Below are 22,422 nucleotides of genomic sequence, written 5' to 3'. Positions count from 1 at the left end.
GTTGAATCCAACTTTCCTCTTAATTCCATGGGCTTCGATCTTATAATGGCTCCTGATAATGGTTTCCGCCACTGGTGTTGGGCTGATTGGCCTGAGGTTTCCTGGCTTATCCCTCTCCCCTTTCTTGAATAGTGCTATAAAAACCACATTACAGGAAGGATGTAATAGCTCTGGAGAGCGTGCCGAAGAGGTTTACAAGAATGTTGCCAGGGTTAGAAAAGTGTAGCTACGAGGAAAGATTGGATAGGTTGGGGTTATTTTCCCTGGAACAAAGAAGGTTGAGAGGTGACTTGATTGAGGAGTACAAAATTATGAGGGGCATAGATAGAGTGGACAGGAAAAAATTGTTTCCCTTGATGGAGAATTCTAGAACCAGGGGACATAGATTCGAGATAAGTGGCAGAAGGTGTAGGGGGGACATGAGGAAGAACCTTTTTACGCAGAGGGTAGTGGGTGTCTGGAATTCACTGCCCAAGTTGGTGGTAGAGGCTGAAACTCTAAACTCTTTTAAAAAGTACCTGGATCTGCACCTAAAGTGCTGTAAGCTGCAGGGCTATGGGCTGGGTGCAGGAAGGTGGGATTAGAAAGGGCACCTGGGTGCCCTTGGGCTGGCATGGACAAGATGGGCCGACTGGCCTCCTGCGCTGTAACTTTTCTATGGTTCTAATACTGGCAGCCATTCAGCAATACCCCTGTATCCAATCAGGATTGAAGGATTGTGAGCAATGTCTCTACTTTTCCACTTTTGTTTTTCTCATCAACCTAGGATGCTTTTCAATCTAGACCAGATGATTTATCAACATTTCAGTAATGCTAATCTTTTCAGTACATCCTTTCTACCTATTATTCTGCCTATAACGCTCCTCTCCCCTTTTAATTTATATCTACTTCCTTTGTAACGACAGATACAAACTAGACATTTAATACTTAAACCAAGTCCTTGACACAATATTATTACAGTGCAATGATCAACTCTAATTTAATACCTTAGCCAAAGGGTTGGGTGTTACAATGTATTGTTGTATAAGGTTGGATACTTCATTGTAATAGTGAGCTTTATTATTTCTTCCCTTTATTGTTCTGCTGTAAATGAGCTTTACCCAGTAAAAGTATCCCGTATCCATTGTCCACCTGAAGTTAATGGTTAAGCCTGAGCACATTAACCCAGAAATGGTAGTAGGTAAAGATGCAGATTTTGTTTCATAAGGGTCTCCGTCGTCTTATGAAGCCTCCTGTCGAGCCATGAACAGAACATTGGGTGAGTCCAGGACTAGGGGACGCTGTTTTAAAATTAGGGGTCGCCCTTATAGGACAGAGGTGAGGAGAATTTTTTCCTCCTGAAGGTTGAGAGACTTTGGAATTCTCTGCCTCACAGCAGTGGAGGGTGGGGGAGGGGGTGATCATTGAATATTTTTAAGGCAGAGGTAGATAGATTCTTGTTAGGCAAGGGAATCAAAGGTTAACGGGGATACAAAGGAATGTAGAACTTGAAATGCAAACTGATCAGCCGTGATCTTATTGAATGGCGGAGCAGGCTCGAGGGGCCGAATGGCCTACTCCTACTATTTTGTATGTTGGTACAACAGCATGTAGAAGGAAAAAGTCCAAATTGAGTCTCAGCGACTGATCCCATTGGAGACCTCTTGTTGGTTGTAGAAACAAATTCAATTTCCTGATGGAGGTGGGAATTGGGAGATGGGGCCGATCCCCCTCCGCAATCACATCTCCGTATTCCCACCTCCGCCATCAACATGCTGGGAATAGGGACCTTCCAGGGGTCCTCCTGGGTCTTCTATCACTGTCATTCTCTTGCTTGTTTGCAGCCCCTTTTACCCTTCGCTTCCTGGGGGTTTGCCCTTTTCCAGCCAAGTTATTTAGCCCTCCCTCCCCCTCTTTTTCCCTTCTGCACATGCTCTTTTGCGACATCTTTATTTTAATATTGCTTGACCTCAGTCCACCAGTTTCAAAACCAGGGTTCTTTTCTAATCTGTACATCTCATCTCATCTGGTTCAGACACACAAACCTGTTGCATGCGATAACACAAGCTGGTTTTAGCAAGGTTAGCAAAAGAAAAATGAGCGTTTGGCAAGAATCAGCACTCAGAAATGAGCAATACAAAAGTTAGAACTTGTTTGGCCTGGAGATGGCTTTTCTACCCTCATTGGCAGAACTGCACTGGGAGTGAAGCACTCCGGAGCAGGCAGGTTAATAGCCCCACCTCTGCTCCTGTCCTGTAAGGGACTGGGAATTTCTGGTCAAGGTTTAACTAAGGACAGGACTAAACTGTCAGACAGAAGTGAAACTTCAACTGTTTGTTTGGAAGCATCTCAACCACAAGTCAAGACTTAGCAAACTCTCTATCCATTGAACAGATATGCAGACAGGATACCCACAGGTGGGCAAACCCATTTTGAATGTTGTTGTCTTAGTGACTGACCAAGGTTCTCTTCCCTTCGACTACAGTAAAGTTCTTCAGGTTTATATAAAGTTAACAGACCGAGTGTGGAAGGGACTTTGACCTCTTAGGTCTTCTATCGCTGTCATTCTCTTACTGGTGCAGCCCCTTTTACCCTTTGCTTCCTGGAGCCTTGCCCCCTTTCCAGCCAGGTTATTCAGCCCTCCCTCCCCCCCTCTTTCTTCCTTCTGCATATTCCCTTTTGTGGCCTCTCTATTTTAATATTGCTTGATCTCTGGCTCAGTCTACCAATCTGAAAACCACAAGATTTGTTCTCCTAATCGCTCTCTGGATGCAATAAACTGACAAGAATACTGCATCTTATCTGCTGCGCATACATAAACCAGATGCATGCAATGACATCTGTTTTAGCAAGGCTACAAAATCAAATCTTAGCAAAAGAAAAATAAATTTTTGGCAAGAATCAGCATTTGGAACTCATCAGTATAAAAGTTAGTCCTTTCGAGTAGGACAAGGTGACCAGCCATCCTGTGTTTTATGGGATTGTCCTGGAATTTAGTGATTGTCCCACATCCAGTACCGTTTCTTCCCAGGTTACCGTATGCCCTATATTTTGGGTAATTGGCTCCCAGGATGCTGGGGAGTCTCCTCTTGTTGCCATAGTATATTTGGCACTCAAAGCACGTGCAGTGTGCTGATGCTGTCTGTGCACTGCTGTGTTGGCAGCCTTCTTGGCCATGGTGTGTGAGGTGGTTGCCTGGATTTAGGCTGGAGCCAAAGAGCCTTGGGAAGGAGTGGCGGACTCCCTGAAAGTTAATTGGGGGGGGGGGGGGGGGTTGCTTGTCGGGGGCAGTCTGGGCCTGGCAGTCCTGAGCTAGTGGAGTGGGAGTGGCGGGTTGGGCAAGGGAGGGGGAGTCGGTGAAGTAATGGCGCAGCCCAAACCTTGGGTGGGTGGGGTGTGTAGTTATGTCCAAATCTTGGGGCAGGAGGTTGGTGGCAACCCAAGGGAGTTGAGTTGGGGAGAGGTGTTTGTATGATGGGGAGGAGCGCAGAGTGTGGAGGGTACAGCTTGAGGAGAGAGGAGGCTGACTGTAAGTAAAAAAGAAAAAAATTCGGAATGTTGCGAGGTGTTTAGCACCCACTTATCCCGATCTCCAGTCTTGCCAGCAGCCCCCAATCCCATCAGGTCTCTTTACATGCCAGCACACCGCTGCCCAAAACCCCCCTCCCCCAACCCGGGTATGCTGCCTCACCAACACTCCCACACTCCCCGCCATCCCCCAGTCTCCAAAGTTCCTTATTTTATTTCCTGAGCTTTGGTCACCCTGGAATAGGGGACCATAGCTTGGCAGCTTGATCACAACCTTATTATCACAACTGTGATATTTGTGCAGAGCAACTTTTCCAGGAAGGATTTGCAAACATCTGGCATACCTCAAAAATGAGGTGCCATCCTAGAGCTACAACACAGGGCTACTTCCATTTCAAATGGTGGAAGATAGAGCTGAGCAATCCCCCCAACCAATAGATCTAAGCTCTGCAACCCTGCCACATCAGATTGTGAATTGTGGTGGGCAATTAAACAACTAACAGGAGGAGGAGGTCCCACAAATATCCCCATCCTCAATGATGAGGGTGCACATCAGTGCAAAAGACCAGGTTGAAGCATTTGCAACCACCTTCAGCCAGAAGTGCTGAGTGGATGATGCATCTTGGCCTCCTCCTGGTCCTCGGCCTCCTGAGGTCCTCAGTCTTCAGCCAATTCGATTCACTCCACATGATATCAAGGAACGGCTGAAGATACAGGATACAGCAAAGGCTATGGGACCTGACAACATTAAGGATATGGTACTGAACACTTGTGCTCCAGAACTTGCAGCACCCTTAGCCAAGCTGTTCCAGTACAGCTACAACACTGGCATCTACCCGGCAATGTGGAAAACTACCCAGGTATGTCCTGTCCACAAAAAGCAGGACAAATCCAACCTGGCCAATTACCGCCCCATCAGTCTACTCTTAATCATCAGCAAAGTGATGGAAGGTGTCGCCGACAACACTATCAAGCGGCAGCACCTTCCAAGCCCATGACCTCTACCACCTAGAAGGACAAGGGCAGCAGATAGATGGGAACACCACCACCTGCAAGTTCCCCTCCAAGTCACTCACCATCCTGACTTGGAAATATATCGCCATTCCTTCACTGTCGCTGGATCAAAATCCTGGAACTCCCTTTCTATTAGCACTGTGGGTGTACCTACACCACGTGGGCTGCAGCGGTTCAAGAAGGCCGCTCAGCACCACTTTTTTCAAGGGCAACTAGGGATGAGCAACGAATGCTGCTCTAGCCAGCAATACTTGCGTTCTGTGAACAAATTTTTTTTAAAATGGGCTTGTGCGCACATCGGTCCAGAAATCATGTTGTGCAAATTTGTTCCAACTGGCATTTGTTAGCACGACTCCACTACACAGGACTTGGGTGTACATCTATTTCATCCAGCAGAACTGGCCCAGTCTGCTGTGGCTCAGTGGCCCTATTATTGCCTCTGAGTCAGAAGGTTGTGGGTTCATGTCCTAGTCCAGGGCCTTAGCACGATATCCAGGCTGACTGTTCAGTGGAGTACTGAGGGAGTGCTGCACTGTCAGAGATGTGCAAAATGGCTGCTATGTTTCTTGCATTACAACAGTGGCTGAGTTTTGATGTTAAACAGAGGCCCTGGCATTCTTCTCAAAGTTGTAAAAGATCCCATGGCATCATTTCAGGAAGAATTAACCTGCTGCTTTCCTAATATTTAGTCCTAAATCCATCGCCCTTCTCCACCTCTGTAATATCTTCCAGTTTCACAACCCTCTCAAACACCTGCACTCCTCTAATCCGGGCCTCTAGAGAATCCTTGATTTTAATTGTTGCCATTGGTGGCTGTGCCATTAGCTGCCAGGGTGCCAAGCTCTGGAATGCCCCTGTGCTAAAAGTGTCTGCCTTGTTTTCCTACTTTAAGGTGCTCCTTAAAACCTACCTATTTGACCAAGCTTTGACCATCTGTCCTAATATCTTCTAACGTGGGTATCTAATTTTGCCTCTGTGAAGCACCTTGGGGCATTTAATTGCATTAAAGATGCTAAGTAACCAAAAGCACTTATTTTCTATTATTCATTCATGGGACAGGGGCATTGCTGGCTAGGCTAGCATTTATTGCCCATCCCTAATTGCCCTTGAGAACTGAGTGGCTCGCTAGACCACTTCAGAGGGCAGTTAAGAGTCAACCACATTGCTGTGGGTCTGGAGTCACATGTAAGCCAGACCAGGTAAGGACAGCAGATTTCCTTCTCTAAAGGGCATTACTGAACCAGATGGGTTTTTATGACAATCAGCAATGGTTTCATTGGTCATTAGCAGACTTTTAATTTTGGATTTTTATTGAATTCAAATTTGACCATCTGCTGTGGTGGGATTTGAACCCAGGTCCCCAGAACATTACCCTCAGTCTCTGGATTATTAGTCCAGTGACAATACCACGACACCACTGCCTTCCTAAAGCACTAAAAACAGGTCCAGGCCATCCTTACATTGAGGGTTGCTGTGCATAAATTAGCTGCCAAGTTTCCTACGCAGAACAGTTGCTACACTTCAAAAGTACTTCATTGGCTGTTCGGAATCCTGAGGTTGTAAAACGTGCGACATGAATGCAAGCTTTCCTTTATTTATCCAGCATTTGCACGCGCACTTGTTCTCTCTGGCACTTGGTGCAGTGAGGCTCTCGATTCTGTTCTTCACACGGGTGTAGATTATGGAGCGCCCTTGCCCTCTTGAAAAACGTTCTCACCAACGTAATTCAGAGTGTACCTTCCACAGTGGCTCTGTGTCCACATTAATGATGCTAGTTGCTGGTGAACGTGGTGGGGCTGGTCAGCAGTGGGTTAAAATAGTCAAGTCCGGGGGTAACAAGGACACAGATGAGGTTTTCCGCAGCAGATGGGCTGAGGTGCCCTGAAGTTGGGCAGCTCAGGGCGAATGACCTGGTTCAGCCTCACACAATGGCCGGGGGGTGAGGGGGGCGGGGATTGGGTAGATCAGCGGCCAGGGAACTGACAGGCTAAGTGAAGTAGTTAGCTTTGTGTAAAAGGAGGGGGAGATTACCGAGCCGGGGACCAATTGAAAGAAGGGGAAAATGGGTTGATTACGGTGGCGGTGAGATATGGTGGACCTCCGTCCTGTTTAATAACACATTGTGCATCTTTGGAGAGCACTTGTGGTTTGTCTGTAGCCTTGAGCACTTTGATCAGGCTACTGCACACTGTGAGCCGTGTGAGTGTATTACAGAGTCTTGGGATCATTCGGAGCTTGTATTTCAAAGGCGGGTGTGGGTCTTTGGTTCAGGTAGGTTACAGAGGACCACCAGGGATTCCCCCAGGTGTTGGAAATAATTAATCGTGAACCACTGGGGACCCCTGGCTTGTCTTTCAGCGTTGGGTCAACCTCGAAGCTGCTTTTTTTAGCTTATAGTCTGTGGTTGAAAGCTGCCCGAAACTGGACAGGAAGCATGATACCCAATTTCTAATTACACTCCGCACAATCAGCATGCAGCTCAGTGTGCTTGCTCTGGCTGATAACTGGTCTCTGCAAAACTAATTGAAACATGCAGGGCCAGCAGTGACAAATCAAGATTCCCTGGGCCAGTCGTCTGGGGAAGGATGCAGCAGGAGGTGTGGACTATTTGAACGGCTGAAGTCTCATATAGGAGTAGCCTACTTGAATGGGTGAGCCCATGCTCGCTGGGTATTGGCTGCAGCTCCATCAGGCGTTCCTGGAGACAGCTGGCTAAGTTACATGCAGGGGGATAACCCGGTACCAGCGGTGGGGGGGGAGGGGTGGGTGTTGGGTGGAACCCGCGGTGGGCCAGCAGTGGTCCCTCCTTCTGGCGTTTGATGTTGAGCAGGTTACAGTCCTCCTCCCCCACAACACTGATGTCTTGGTTACTTCGGAGTACCACTGGCTCTGGCCCAATAGCTTCAGCTACATTGGTGTCAGCCGTTGCTCCAGGGGGAGTATTCTCACCTCTGAGTCAGAAGGTTGTGGATTCAAGTCTCATCCAGAGTCATCATAGAATCCAGACGGACACTCGGTACTGAGGGAGCGCTGCACTGTCAGAGGTCCAGCTTTCAGATGAGTCATTACACCTATCAGGAGGATGTAAAAGATCCCATGAGCAGAGTTCCTGACAGATATTTATCATACAACCTATGTTGTTAAATAGCAGGTTATTTGATCACTGTCACCTTTTTAAATTCTTTCATGGGATGTGGGCATCGCTGGCTAGGCCAAAATTTTTTTTGCCCCTCCCTAATTGTCCTTGAGAAGGTGGTGGTGAGCTGCCTTCTTAAACCGCTGCAGCCCATGTGGTGTAGGTACACCCACAGTGCTGTTAGGGAGGGAGCGAAACGGCGATATATTTCCAAGTCAGGCTGGTGAGTGGCTTGGAGGGGAACTTCCAGGTGGTGGTGTTCCCATGTGTCTGCTGCCCTTGCCTTTCTAGATGGTAGAGGTTACTGGTGCTGTCGAAGGAACCTTGCTGTGCTGCTGCAGTGCATCAGTGCATCTTGTAGATGGTACACACTGCCGCTACTGTGAAACGGTGGTGGAGGGAGTAAATGTTTAAGGTAGTGGATGGGGTGCCGATCAAGCGGGCTGCTTTGTCCTGGATGGTGTCGAGCTTCTTGAGCGTTGTGGGAGCTGCCCTCATCCAGGCAAGCGGGGAGTATTCCATCACACTCCTGAGTTGTGCCTTGTAGATGATGGACAGGCTTTGGGGAGTCAGGAAGTGAATTACTCATCGTGGGATTCCCAGCCTCTGACCTGCTCTTGTAGCCACAGTATTTATATGGCTAGTTCAGCTCAGGATGTTGATAGTGGGGGATTCAGTGATGGTAATGCCATTGAATATCACGGGTAGATGGTTGGATTCTCTCTTGTTGGAGATGGCCATTGCCTGACACTTGTCTGGCGCAAATGTTACTTGAGCTAAATAACAGGTTACCTGGCCACTATCACCTTTTTTTTCAAATTCTTTTTCAAACCTATTACTTAAACCGTGCTGTTTGTGAGATCTTGCTGTGTGCAAATTGGCTTGCTGCAGGAAGGTAGTCTATTACTGGACGGCTCATTTGCAGCGCTAGAAATGGCTCTGACATGGGTGCTGGGTGGAAGAGGAGCAGTAAGTGGAGAGTTTTGATTGTGATTTCTTGCTCCTTCTTAAGGGCTGTTCTGGCTCTTTGAAATAAAGCTACCCAATTAGCACTCCCATGTTCCTTTTTTAAAAAAAAGTATTTTTCCAACTCTTTTTTGAAAGTTACTATTGAATCTGCTTCCAATATCCATCCCCAGCGTTCCAGGTCATGACCAGGATTTTTCAGGAGGTGGGTTTCACCAAAGAGTCAATGGGGAACACATCCCTGCCAATACTGGGCCACCTCGCAGCCACTTCATGCTCGGGGGGCGGGGGGGGGAGCTTGATTTGCTGGAAGGAGGCAGGACTTCTGCCTTCACCCGGGAGGAAGTCCCACCTCAGTGAGCCACCGGCCTGGCCAGCTGACCTGTAGCCCCAGCAGCGCCAGAGCTGCGGCGGACAGGACTGGGACTGCAAGCAGGCTCCGGGGTCTTAAGTCCTGGAGCCCAGGACCGGGTGAGTGCGGGGTGTCTCGGGACTAGGAGGGGAGGTAGTGGGCAGAGGAGGGCTGGGAGTGTCAATGAAGAGGCCAGGGAAGGAAGAAGCACCCACCGGGGGGGTGGGTGGGGGGGGGGCAGACCTTGTGAGGGGTTGGGGGAGGGGTGAGTGTTGGTGCCTGGTGTTGAAAGGGGGCCTTTAATGGAGGTGCACCCCTACCCCAACCCACCCTCCTCCCCTCCCCCACCACACCCACCCCTCCTCCTCCTCTTCGCCCGCCATCGCCCCCACCACCACCACCCCCTCCTTCCCACCTTCTCGCCTGACGTCTGAGCAGTGAACTGCCGATCTTTACCCCTGCTCCTGAAGTCCCTCCCGCCTGCCTCCAAATTGAGGCTGGGTGGGAAACGGCCCTGAGGTGGTCATTAATTGCCCGCTTAAGGGCCTCAATTGGGGCAAGGTTGGGCGGGCTGGCCAAGGCCGTGCCTGTCCCGCCGTAAAATTGCTGACCGGTTGGGGCGGATGGGGGGGCGGTGGGAAAGCCATCCAGGGAATTTTACGGGCACCACCCCCAGCCCCACCCCCACCCCCACCCCCACCCCCTGCAAACCCATTGGAAGGGAACCACAGGATTCCGTACCATAACTTGCTGGGTAAAAACATTTGTCCTCCTCTTCGCTCGAGCTGGTTTTCCAGTAGAGACTAAATAATGTTAATGGTGGTCGCAATAATACCTCATCAAAACACATCTAAGACTTTGCTGCATGTAATATCCAGGGTTCTTGAGGAGGTTGCCATGGGTGTGTGATTCATGCTGCCCATCGCAAGAACTCGTAATGAGTTTGCACAGCTGTAAAAGGGAATTCTATTTGCATATCTCTTTTGAAATTTCAGTTACAATTAGCATAATAATCAACTCCAGCTCTTGCCTCTTTTGCAGAAGGCGTAATACAAGTAAATACCCCTGCCTGATGTTGCAGATGAGGTAGTGAATCATTGTAAGTGTTAACCTGTAAACAGGCGAATGACAGAATGTAAGAAATGGAAGCAGGAGTAGCATCCAGTGACTTCATGGCTGACCTTCTGCATCAATCTTACTTTCCTGTCCAGTTCTTTAGACCCTCTGAGTCGAAACATCCATCGGTCTCACTGAGCACCCTCTCTGGGATACAGAGTTCCAAAGATTCACAACCCTCTGAGTGAAGGAATTTCACAGAAGGCGGGATTTCTGCCCTCCTGTGGCATCGTTCATGCGGAGACCCAACAGTGGCCAGTTTTTTTCATTTATTCACCGGATGTGGGCTTTGCTGGCTGGGCCAGCCTTTATTGCCCATCCCTAATTGCCCTTGAGAAGGTGGTGGTGAGCTGCCTTCTTGAACCGCTGCAGTCCATGTGGTGTAGGTACACCCACAGTGCTGTTAGGGAGGGAATTCCAGGATTTTGACCCAGCGACAGTGAAGGAACGGCGATATAATTCCAAGCGAGGATGGTGAATGACTTGGAGGGGTACTTCCAATTAAGTGCCTGATTACACTTCAGTTCCGTAGATAGATTGGAGAGGTCTGGACTGTTTAACCTGGAGGAGAAGGGAAGGAGATTTGATAGAGGTGTTCAAAATCATGAGGGGCCTGGACAGAGTAAATGAGGGGAAAAACTGTTCCCATTGATTCGAGAAGGAGAGGGTGCAGGTGTAAGGTAATTGACAAAAGAAGCAATGACGAGATGAGAAACCTTTTCACACAGCGAATGGTTAGGATCTGCAATGCACTGCCCGAGATTGTGGTGGAGGCAGGTTCAATCGAAGCATTCAAAAGGGAATTAGACTGTTATCTGAAGAGGGAGAATGTGCAGGGTTACGGGGAGAAGATGGGGGTATGGTACTTGGTGAACTGCTCCTTCCGAGAGCCTGCACAGACACGATGGGCTGAATTGTTCTCTTTATCTCAGCTTGCTCCCTTTTATTCTAGTTCTAGACTCTCCAGCCAGGGCTAATAGCCTCTCGGGATCTACCGTCATATCCTTTTAAGAATTTTATCCGCTTCAATGGGAAGACCTCCGTTCTCTAAACTCTGGAGAATGTTAGCCCATTCTACTTGATCTCTCATCCCAGTAGACAATCTGGTGAACCTTTGTTGCATCCCCTCCAAGGCTAAATCTGTACTCTGTACTCCAGGTGTGGTCTCACCAAGGTTCTATATCATTGCAGTAAGACTTCTTACTCTCGTACTCCAAGCCCCTCGCAATAAAGCCTGATGTACAGTTGGCCTTCCTAATTGCTTGCTGTACCTCCATGTTAATTTTGTAACAAGGACACCCGCAAATGCCCCATGAATACCAACATTTGATAGACTCTCACCTTTTTAAAAATTACTCTGCTTTGCTATGGTTCCCACCAATTATGCTTCATCTGCCAACTTCTTACCCAATCATTTAACATGTCTGCATCCCATTATGCCCTCCTCACAGCTTTACTTTCCCACCTCGATCTGTATTGTCAGCGAGCTTGGCTATATGTTACACTCAGTCCCCTCATCCAATTATTGATATCGATTGTGAATAGTTGAATCCTCAGTACTGAGCCTTGCCGTATCCCACTAATTACAGCCTGCCAATTCGAAAGTGGACCCGTTTATCCCTTACTCTGTTTTCTGTCCGTTAAACAATCCTCAATCCATTCTAACATACTACCTCCAAGGTCATGAACCCTAATCTTTTTGTGTGGAATCTTATCACGTGCCTTCTGAAAATCTAAACACACTACATCACTCTTTATCTATCCGCTATTTACACCCTCAAAAGCTCTTAATAGATTTATCAAGCATGATTTCCCTTTCTTAAAGCCACGTGGATGCTGTAATAAACATGTTGTGGTTTTCTAAGTAATCCTTAATAATAGAATCTAGCATTTTCCCTACTACAGATGTCAGGCTAACTGGTATATGGTTCCCTGCTTTCTCTTTCCCTCCTTTCTTGAAAAGCAGGGTTTCATTTGCTACCTTTCAATCCACTCTCTGGAATCAGGAGAATTCTGTAAGAATACGACAAGTGATAAGCAGGAAAAGAGGCACTGCTCCATCCAATCTGTCCCTTACAACTATGTAAGCTTTGTATTTAAAATGATAAAGATTTGATGCATTCCAACTCCCTCCTTAGCTGGTTTTCCATCTTCCACCCTTCAAAAACTCATCCAAAACTCTGCTGCTTGCATTCCGGTTTGCGCCATGTCTTATTCACCCATCACCCCCACACTTGCCTTTTGTCCCACTACATCTTTGGTGTTTAGTCTCCCCGCTGCCCTCTAACCCATTCCTGACCTTCCCTTGTGTTCTGCATTTCCCTCGCCCCTTTTTCAACAGCATAAAACCCATCGCATTTCTACCGCTCTACAATTCCAAAGAAGTCATATTTGACTGGAAACGTTAACCCTGTTTTTTTTTTCCTCCACGAATGCTGCCAGACCTCCTGAGCTTTTCCAGCACTTTCTGAACGTCTGTCACTTATTTGTCGATACGCCCAGATCTTGTAATGCTAACCTTGTCTGGAGGTTTCTTTAATTGCTCACAGTGATCTGTGGGATTGTCATTCTTGGATGTTGTTCCTAGTTGTATTTTGGATTTTGTCCAACATGCAATAGGACTGTATGGTTACAACAGGAGGAATCAAGAATGGGGGACATAACCTTGAAATTAGAGGTAGGAGCTGAGGGACAGACCACCCATGATCTGATTAAATGGTGAAACAGATTCAAGGGGCTGAATGGCCAACTCCTGTTCTGATGCTCGTATCACAGTTTATACACAGCCGAAGTACTGTGATTTCCTGGGAAAAGGCGAAAATAAGATTAAAAAAAAAGGCCAGTTAGTGCGGGAAAAGTCCTGGAAAGAACTCCCTTGCTGCTCTTCAAACTAGTTCCACGGGATCTTTTACATCTGCCCTTAAGGGCAGATGGGACCTCGTTTTGGTGTCTCATCCAAAAGGTGGCATCTCTGACAATGCAGCACTCCCTGAGCCAATACTTATCACTCAACCAATACCTCCAAATATAGACAATCTTGTCATTATCTCATTGCTATTTTTAGGAACTGGCTGTGTCCAAGTGGGCTGCTGCAATTGCTAAACTAAAACAATGACTGTTTTTCAAAGTGTGCCATTGGCAGTGACATGTTTTGGAGTGTCCTGAGGCCGTGAAAGGCACTATTGAAACGTGAGTGCTTTCTTCGAGTTTATGGAGTTTCCTGAGACGGCCAAATAAAAAATGTACCGAATGCACTGTTGTCCACCTCCTTCGGCACTAGAGCTCTCAAATAATCAAAATGTATTCACAAATTGTCGCTAGTAAAGGTTACAGTGAGCGGTGTTAGTCCAGGACTAGCCCTGAAGGATTTACAGGAGCGAGAAGTTTCCATGTCAGTGCGTTATTCTTTTGCGTCAAAATTAATTTATCAACATGTGACAGCTCCATTGAGGGTACATTCAGGTCAAACAATAGCTCCTCATAATAAATCCTGTGGTCTGCTGCCAGTCAGTGTGTTACAACAAAGTTAAGTTTCAACTTTCGATGGGGATTCAGAAAGCAGAGCCTGCTGATGTGACATTTTTTTTATCATCAACTTTTCAAAGTCTGAATTTTTCGATTGCATGCTGTCCGGATTCTGAGCCTGGCCCTTGGGAGCTTGTCCAGTGTTGTGGGAGGGGTGGGCGCAGCACACGGCTGGAGTGTGTGGTTTGGGATTTTCCCCTTCTTGCCTTGCTCAGCGGTAATTCCACCAGGGAAGGCTTTCGGTGAAGTCCTGGTGGAGGAATCTTGGATAAGAAGGTTTTGCATTGATGTAACACTTTTCATAGCCTCAGGACTTCCCAAGCCACTTTACTGCCATTGAAGTGTAATCACTGTTATAATGTAGGGAATGCAACATCTAATGTATGCACAGTAACAAATCAATTCTCTCACATGTAGCAATATAATGACCATTGATTGGTTTTTAAGATTTGGTTGAAGGATGATATTGGCCAAGATATTTGGGACAACTCCCCTTTTACTCTTCAAATAGTGCCATCAATTTTTGTGTCCACTTGAGAGGGCAGATGAGGCCTCGGTGTAATGCCTCAACTGAAAGATGGCACCTCCGACAGTGCAGCACTCCCTCAGTATTGCAGTAGGAGTGTCAACCTAGATTTTACTCTCAAGTCTCTGTAGTGGCACATGAACCCAGAACTTTCTGACTCAAGGGGTGAGAGTGCTGCCGATTGAGTAAGGGCTGGTAAAGAGGCAAAGATCAATCTTCCACTCTGATCTGACTGCATAAGGCCTCAAGATGGTATCATTTCCTGAAGGAGGTGGTTGCTATGGTGCTGACCACAGGGCTTGGGAGTAATTTTTGGATCCTTTCTGAAGGGCACTTGAGGCTTCTGTGGTATAGATGACAAGTTTTTGATTGGAACCCTCCTGTTCAATAATTATTCTAACATGTTCTAAATCAGATACTATGTGTGGAGAACAAGGGGCCCATTGTGTTGGTATACCACCGGATGCATTCCAGCTCCATGCCTGCTCCAACCGGATCAAATTCTGCAGTTCACCAATCTATTGCAGACTTGTCGAACTCACTCTCCGCTTTTCCAAAAGCCCTGGATCATTTACATTAGCTTGGGTTTTCCCGTTGTGGTAAAGTTGGGTGACCACCAATCTTGCTGTTGCTGGCTTATCCTGTCTCGGAACATGCTGCCATTTCAACCCTTAAATGGGTGTTGAGCGCCGGATTCACCTGAGAGAGAGCATCTCTGCCCCTTCTCCAGCCCCGCACCATGCCAGCCCAGCACAGCACCACCCCCACACCATGCCAGCCCTGCACCATGCCATTCTTCTTGAGCTGGATTATGCCATAGTTCCTGTATTCACCAGGTTGCTGCTGTGCCAGTGTGGAAAATAAACATTGTCCAATAGCCATCACTCACTATAGGAATTGTACAGTGTGAAATTATCAGTAAATGACATAAAGCAACTTGCAGTTTGCCTGGCTGCCCTTGTGCCCTTGGGGCATTCAACCTATGTTGGGAAGAGGATGTCTTGGAAGAAAGTTGTATTATGAATATGGGCAGGTCTGAATGTGTAGGAAGCAGTATTAAAATTTGTGATGAAATATGTAGATGTTATAGTGCATCACTCACGAATGATTCTTGACCAGTGACATGAAATGACTGCTAAAGTCAACAGGGGTTTGAGGGTGTAGTCACAGGGTAATTTTGTCCTTGTATAAGACCTTGGGTGGGCTTGAGTTAGGCCAGTTTCGTCTCCTCACACACTGAGCAACATTGTGGCTTTTAAAAGGGTGCGGAGGAGGCCATCAGATTAATTTGCAGCAGCAACCATCCTTGCTATGTCTGGACTTGGGATTGATTTCAAGTAGGTTTATAAAATGATGGGGACTCAATTGTCCTTACCTGCATCAGTTATTTCAACTGCATAGTTTAAATAGGGCTAGGAGTGACTACTACAAGTTATAGAAGGGCAGCACTAGGTTGTACGTTGTGCACGGACAGGTGTCAGATTGGATGGTGAACACTGATTCACTGAATTCCTTCAGTCAAGCACTGGAGTTGTTTGTGACCAGGGTTGGAGTTCACCCACACAAGAATGAAATATCCTGCATCGTGAATCAAGAGCCAATGGGATCTCCTGGACTAGTTTCAATTGCTTAAGGGGGTCAGAGAGGAATTTTCCATATCTTTTCCCTAATGGGCATGGGCTTACCTGATTTCAGCCTCTGACAGGAGGTCACATGACGTATTGTGATATACAGAGGATCATAACTGTGTGGGGGCAGGTGGGATGGAGTGTGTCCCACACTTTCCGAAGTTTGTGTGATCAGCTCTGACCCTTAAGGGCATTGAGTACACGAGACAGTTTATCAGGTTCGAGAACTGGCACCTGCTTTCAACATCGCCTCAACATGGTTCACCTGTACCCATGACTACCCTTGACAGCTATCAAGGTGAGCCATTAAAGCCAAGCGATGGTTCTCAATGGGGAGGCTGAGGGTCAGTGATGAAGCAACATCAGATTGTGGAATATGCCCCAAGATGCCAATCTGGAGACGTTCTTTAGAATCTCTTGCCTGTCTCCAGCAAGGAAGGCCCTTGTGCGTTTATATAGCACCTTTCACTATCTTGTGACATCCCCAAAGTGCTCCACAGCCAACAAAGTACTTTTGAAGCATAGTCACTGTTGTAATGTAGGAAATGTCAGTCAATTGCTGCACAGCAAGATCCCACAAATGGCAATATGGTAATGACCAAATAAGTCTCGCGGTAAACCAACAAGATGGCGTCCATTTGAAGGATGGCATGCATGTCTACTGGCCTTGGAGCGACTGGCAGTGCCTGGGGATGGGATTTCCACCCCATGGTCTTGGATCCTGGGTAGGCCCACTGCTGCCCATTCAGCAGGCCTTCCCGAAAGGAGGCGACATGAGGCTCTTGCTGGCTCTCCAGCCTCCAATACATACCCCACCCTATGACTCAAGCAGGGGTTAAAGCTTCAATATTAGTAGCTCAATGGAATTCCAGATAGATTTTGCCCTTGTAAATGCTAGGAGATAGATTTCATCAATTAGCCACCCTGGCTCAGGCTTCAGGTAAGAGGAATGGCTGTTTGAGAATGGAGGAACAAAGAACAGGGACTCTCGCTTGGTTTTCTGTTGTGAACGGATCTCTGCATCCAGCTTCCAGATGTGCAGCCCTGTTGTGCAAAAGTCCCAGATGCACAAGAGATTTAGTTGTGCTCACAGATATCAACCAGTGCTGCTGTCACTGCAGACTGACTCCATCCCCAAAGACTAGATATGATGCACAGCCAGTTACAGAGCTTATAGAAACAGAAGTAGGCCATATAGCTCCTTGAGCCTCTTCCATGATTGTGGCTGATCTTTGAACTAACACCACACACCCGTCTTTGCCCGTGATTTGTTTTTATTGATTTACCGGATGCATCACTGGCAAGGCCAACATTTATTGCCCTTGGAAAGGTGGTGATGAGCCAACTTCTTGAACTGCTGCAGTCCATGTGGTGTAGTACACCCACAGTGCTGTTAGGGAGGGAGTTCCAGGGTTTTGACCCAGCGAGAGTGAAGGAACAGCGATATATTTCCAAGTCTGGATGGTGTGTGGCTTGGAGGGGAACTTGCAGGTGCTGCCCTTGTCCTTCTAGGTGGTAGAGATTGTGAATTTGGAAGGTCCTGTTAAAGGATTGTTGGTGAATTGCTGCAGTGCATCTTGTACATGGTGCACACTGCTGCCACTGTGTGTCAGTTGTGGAGGTAGTGAATGTTTAAGATGGTGGATGGGGTGTCGATCAAGTGGGCTGCTTTGTCCTGGATAGTGTTGAGCTTCTTGAGTGTTGTTGGAGTTGCACTCATCCAGGCAAATGAAGAGTATTCCATCACACTCCTGACTTGTAGATGGCAGACAGGCTTTGGGGAGTCAGGAGGTGAGTTACTTGCCGCAGGATTCCTGGCCTCTAACCTACTCTTGTAGCCACAGTATTTATGTGGCTAGTCCAGTTCAGTTATAGTCAGTCGTAACCCCCAGGATGTTGATACCTTTTGTTAATAAAAATCTATCAATCTCAGATTTATAATTAACAACTGATACAGCATCAATTACTGTTTGCAGAAGAGAGTTCCAAACTTCTACTCGCATTGACACCAGCTTGCTATGGTTCAGACTGAAACCCCCCCCAGTCAAAAGGCAGACAGGGTGAGATGAAAATGGAGCCTATTTTGGTCATGTAGGAAACATGCTGATTCAGACATGCACCAAAAACTCAGTCCTCCAGGTGCAGATATCTCTGTCTGGATTTCCTTTGGGAAACGGGTAGTGACTGCACCAGTCGAGCTACCTAACTCAAAGCCATGTGAATGGCCACTTTTGTGAGAAGTTTCTTTGATCAATTAGCTCTTAGTAGTTTCTCTCTAAAAGGCATTGAAGGGTGTTGTATTTATTGTTTTATTTAGTGTGTAGTGTACCTTTAAGAATAATAGGTTAGGGGAGATCACATGATCTGCAGTAACCTATAGAGTAGGGCAGGCTACCTCAGCAGACGGTGTAGAGATAGAGTTGGAGTTGAAAGCACACGTGTAGCGGCTGCTGGGTATATTGTAAACAAACTTAATGTTTCCACCCAAGAAGTGTCTGCAGATCAACTCTATCATTTATAGAACAACTCGGCCACCCTACAACAAAGGGGAACTGGAACAACCTGAGTGCAGACTGTATGCACTACATGGAGACAAACAACTAACTCCTCTGTCGATCTGTGAAGAGCTGGGATTGAGCCTGTGCTGAAGAAGCTTCACTGGGAATCGGCCAGTCATGTCTGAAACAATTGTTGAAAGGCCCTTTTCACGAACCTGAGACTTTGGGTTTTGTTGCCTCTCACTTTTCATTTTGAGCAGCCAACTGAAAAATATTCAGTTAATGCGGCTTGTGATGTGATGTGAACTTTGAACTTTTAACCGCCCCACTAGCTTCCTTGGCATCTGCTCCAGACTAAAACCCAGAGACTCCATTTTCTATAAGATTTAGAAAACCAAGGTATCCTAAGTCACCAGGAATGTTTCCTTTAATTCCAACATTTTAGGAATTGCGATCTTATCATTGGCTTTTTCATGATGAAACTATTTCAGTTCTCTGACTGCTCGCAAAGCTTAGCTGTTGTTGAAAACTAGCCAGGAGAGAGGGATTTTAAGCTGAGTGAGATATGAAACTGTACAGGGAGCAAAAAGGAAGGTGGGATATGAAAGTGAACAAGAGAGTGGGATTTGACTGGGTGGAATAGGAAAAGGGCATCTCTTCCCCAATAAGTGAGCAAAATGGTGGTTTTTAAGAGTGGCATCACTAAGTGGAGGTTGGTTCAAATAATTAACCTTTGTACCCGTGGACCTGGGAGGGACTTCACCCAAGGTTGCTGCTCCTGATGGAGCTGCAGATATTCCGCAAGGTTCTGAATCAGGAGCAGGTTTGGCTCTGATGTTCCCAACAGTTAATAAATGTAATGAATTCAGTAAGAGTAATATTTGACCATCATTTTAAATATTAGATTTGAGATATTCCCCAGTCACGCTGATTTTGCTCAGCCTCTTTTCCTGTGCCATAGAAATTGCTTGTGAGCGGCTTACGATGTTAAAAGTGCTATATAAATGCAAGTTGTTGTTGCTGCCCACAATTAATCAAGTGCCTTTGAATTGTAGTCACTGCTGCAACATGGGGAATTGTGGCAGCCAATTGACGCACAGCAAGTTCCTCTAAGCAGAGAGAAGAGAAATGGCAGAATAATCAGCTGGAGTTTTGGCTGAGGGATAAGTAGGGGTCTAGGGAGAACTCCCCAGTTCTTCTTCAAATAGTGCCGTGAGATCTTTTAAGCCCACCTGAGGGGGCAAAGGGGGCCTTTTTTTTATGTCTCATCCGAGGACAGGAACAAGAAAAATACACAAACTCCGTAGATACACAGCAACTTGTATTCTTATAAACACCCTTTATGTCCTGCATACTGTGACAAAACCCTCCATTAAGGAAGGCAAGACATTAAATAGCCATCAGGAGGAAAGGCAAAGATAGAAGAAGTTAGAATGAGGGTTTGATCAAAGAGGTGGACAGAGAGTTCCGGGGGAAGGGACTGTAAATGAGCGCATCCTACAAAAATATTAGTCAAGCAGATTGCTGAATCAAAGAGCTTTTTAATCAATTTTCAGCAGAGGATTTCTTGGCAGCTGAAGGAATTCAATTATTCTCACATTGGATAAATGAGGAGTTTCTCAGTGGTAATTGTCACCATGTGTAAACATGTAATCTGTTTTATAATCCTCCAAACAAAAATGTATGGCCGACCTCTCCCCGATGTCCTGCTCAATATTTATCTTTCGACCCCCATCACTTAGAACAGATTATCTGGTTATTATCACATTGCTGTTTGTGGGTACTTGCAGTGTGCAAATTAGCTGCCACATTTCCTACTTTATTGTATTTCAGTGACTAAAGTGTACCTCAGGTCATGAAAGGGGCTATATAAATATTTCACGTTGAAGAAAGAGGGGCTTTGGTCGCATAGTTTGTGCATGAGCTGCTTGTTGATTGGTTGTTTTCCATAACTGCCCAGTGAATGGATTCTGTTTTTAATTTGTTCACATTCCATCAATCTCATAATTAAGCCAATCAGATGGTGGTTATTCTGCTTGGAGTTTATTTTTACATGGATTAATATTCAATCAACGCCACCACTCTCTCTTGCATGTACCCCTGTGTCCTCGTGCTCTCTGAGCTCCTTGACCCCATGTACCTCAATGAATTCACTTTAAAATTGATTTCAAATCATTCCATTGTGCAGCCCACCACACCCTGAGGCACTTCCTACTGCCTCACGCCCCTGTGCGTGCCCTGTGTTCCTTGAGCTACTCCTCATTCCCCACTCACTCTCCCCTCAGCACAGATGAGCATCGATTCACTCATTTACCCCATGGAAACTCTGTCCATCTCTTTGATCAAACCTTTCATTTCAATGTCCTGTATCTTCCCTTATCCTCCTGCTGGGCACCTAATGTCTTGCCTTCCATTATGGGACATAAAAGGTGTTTATAAGAATACCATTGTCCCTGTCCTCAGATGAGACATAAAAAGAAGGCCCCCATTTGCCCCCTCAGGTGGGCTTAAAGATCTCATTTGAAGAAGACCATGGGAGTTCTCCCTAGACCCCTACTTATCACTCAACCAAAGCACCAGCTGATTATTCTGCCATTTCTCTTCTCGTTGCTTGTAGGAACTTGCTGTGCATCAATTGGCTGTCACAGTTCCCCATGTTGCAGCAGTGACTACAATTCAAAGGTACTTATTGGTTGTGAACAACAAGTTGCATTTATACAGCACTTTTACCATCGTAAAAGATTCCAAGACGCTTCACCAGAAGTGTTGCCAATCAAATTTTGACACCAAGCCACGTAAGAACATATTAGAAACAAAAACAAAAACTGCTGGAAAAACTCAGCAGATCTGACAGCATCTGTGGAGAGGAAGACAGAGTTAATGTTTCGAATCCGTGTGACTCTTCCTCAGAGCTAAAGGGAAGTAGAAATGTGGTGAAATATATACTGTTTAAGAGGGTGGGACAGGTGAAGCTGGATAGAAGGCCAATGATAGGTGAGGCAAAGGAGAGATTGCCAAAGATGTCATAGACAAAAGGTGGAAGGGGTGTTGATGGTGGTGATACTGGCTAAAGGAGGTGCCATTGGTGACATTAAGAGTAGAAAACAGGATGAGCCAGTGACAGATGACCCTAGTGGGGCTGGGGTGGGGGGAGGGGACGGTGTTGGAGAAAAGATCGAAATAGGCTAAAACAATGAATGGAAATTTTTTTTAAAAAATAACATAAATAGGTGGGAAAAAATATATCTATAAAAATGGAAAAATAAATATTGTAAAAAGGGGTGAGGATGGAGGAGATGTTCATGATCTGAAGTTGTTGAACCCAGTGTTAAGTCCGGACTTGACATTGAAGTGTTGAACTCAGATCATGAGCTCTCACCTCCATCCTCACCCCTTTTTGACCCCCTTTTTTCAATATTTATTTTTCAATGTTTATATATATATATATATATATATATTTTTCCCCAGCCTATTTTCATTCATTGTTTTATCCCCATCTCTTAGCCTATTTTGATCTTTTCTCCCACCCCAGCCCCACTAGGGCCATCTGTCACTTGCTCATCCTGTTTTCTACTCTTAATGTCACCATTAGCACCTCCTTTAGCCAGTATCACCACCATCAACACCCCTTCAACCTTTTGTTTATGACACCTTTTTTGCAATCTCTCCTTTGCCTCCACCTATCACGGGCCTTCTATCCAGCGTCACCTGTCCCACCCCTCTTAAACAGTTTATATTTCACTACATTTCTATTCTTTGGTTCTGAAGAAGAGTCATGGACTCGAAACGTTAACTCTATCTTTCTCTGCACAGATGCTGTCAGACCTGCTGAGTTTTTCCAGCAATTTTTGTTTTTGTTTCAGATTTCCAGCATCCGCTTTTATCTTAACACATTAGGATGGGTGACAAAGGATTGATCACAGTGGTAGGTTTTAAGAAATAACTTAAGCACTTTTGGAACGTCTGAAGGCCATAAATGCAAGTCCTTTCTTGCAGACCTATGTTCTCTCTGCTCTTTGATTTCTTAAGCCCAGATGAATATACAGGTAAGATTTTCTGATGAATGTTACGCTGAGACAACTCGCCAACTCCTTTTTCAATAGGAATAGCATTACAATTCTAAGGAGTAACATGGTGACGTCTTAACCACTGCA

At 46.2% G+C, this 22,422-nt stretch overlaps 1 protein-coding gene across 1 annotated transcript in view; it reads left to right on the top strand.

Moving 5' to 3' along the window:
- The window catches only part of ca12 (carbonic anhydrase XII), a 68,315-nt gene that overhangs the window by 5,215 nt on the left and 40,678 nt on the right, over positions 1 to 22,422 (top strand). The gene's annotated exons all lie outside the window — the stretch shown is intronic.

Source organism: Carcharodon carcharias, chromosome 32 (assembly GCF_017639515.1).
Source record: "Carcharodon carcharias isolate sCarCar2 chromosome 32, sCarCar2.pri, whole genome shotgun sequence".
Taxonomy (NCBI): Eukaryota; Metazoa; Chordata; class Chondrichthyes; order Lamniformes; family Lamnidae; genus Carcharodon; species Carcharodon carcharias.
This window is presented reverse-complemented; position numbering and strand designations above follow the sequence as displayed.